The sequence below is a fragment of the Mandrillus leucophaeus genome, unplaced genomic scaffold (genome assembly GCF_000951045.1).
Source record: "Mandrillus leucophaeus isolate KB7577 unplaced genomic scaffold, Mleu.le_1.0 Scaffold418, whole genome shotgun sequence".
In the NCBI taxonomy this organism is placed as follows: domain Eukaryota; kingdom Metazoa; phylum Chordata; class Mammalia; order Primates; family Cercopithecidae; genus Mandrillus; species Mandrillus leucophaeus.
Genome location: NW_012104454.1, coordinates 1177995 through 1179181, shown reverse-complemented (window position 1 = coordinate 1179181; position 1187 = coordinate 1177995). Strand labels below are relative to the sequence as shown.

Genomic DNA, 1187 nt, shown 5'->3' with positions numbered 1-1187 from the left:
TTTTGAGATGGAGTCTCACTCTGTCGCCCAGGCTGGAGTGCAGTGGTGTGATCTCGGCTCACTGCAACCTCTGCTTCCTGGGTTCAAGTGATTCTCCTGCCTCAGCCTCCTGAGTAGCTGGGATTACAGGCACCCACCACCACGCCCAGCTAATTATTTAAACTTATTTATTTTTATTTATTTATTTCTCTGGGGTTTTTTTGTTTGTTTGGTTGGTTTTTTTTGAGACGGAGTCTCGCTCTGTCGCCCAAGCTGGAGTGCAGTGGCGCAATCTCAGCTCACTGCAACCTCTGCTTCCTGGATTCAAGTGATTCTCCTGCCTCAGCCTTCTGACTAGCTAGGACTACAGATGCACACCACCACACCCAGCTAATTTTTGTATTTTTAGTAGAGATAGGGTTTCACCATGTTGGTCAGGCTGGTCTCGAACTCCTGACCTCAGGTGATCCACCCGCCTTGGGCTCCCAAAGTGCTGGGATTACAGGTGTGAGCCACCGTGCCCAACCATATCTTTTCATTCTTCAAGTGACTCCAATGTGCAGCTCCAGTCGACAGCCACTGCCCTGGAACAAAGGTGTCCAATAGAACTTACTACAGTGATGGAAATGTTCTGTATATACACCATACTAGCCATATGAGGCCACTGAACACTTGCAATGTGGCCAGTACAACTAAGGAACTGAATATTTAACTGGACTTAATTTTAGTCAAATTAAATTTAACTTTTTTTTTTTTTCTTTTTTGAGACAGAGTCTTGCTCCCAGGCTGGAGTGCAGTGTCACGATCTTGGCTCGTTGCAACCTCTGCCTGTTGGGCTCAAATGACTCTCATGCCTCAGCCTCCCAAGTAGCTGGGACTATAGTTGTGCTCAACCACACCCAGCTAATTTTCGTATTTTTAGTAGACATGGGGTTTCACCATGTTGGCCAGGCTGGTCTTGAACTCCTGGCCTCAAGTGATCCACCCGCCTTAGCTTCCCAAAGTGCTGGGATTACAGCACTTTGCCCGGCCTTTAATTTAAATGTAAATGGCCACACGTGTTGGCCAGTAGTGACTTAGAGAATAACTCTTCCAATTTTCCCTTTTCTAAAAAACAGAATCCAGGGGAACATCACACACCGGGGCCTATCATGGGGAGGGGGGAGGGGGGAGGGATTGCACTGGGAGTTATACCTGATGTAAATGAC

The 1187-nt window shown here is 47.3% G+C and overlaps 1 protein-coding gene across 1 annotated transcript in view; it reads left to right on the top strand.

Moving 5' to 3' along the window:
• The window catches only part of HDGF (hepatoma-derived growth factor), a 33742-nt gene that overhangs the window by 12578 nt on the left and 19977 nt on the right, over positions 1 to 1187 (top strand). The gene's annotated exons all lie outside the window — the stretch shown is intronic.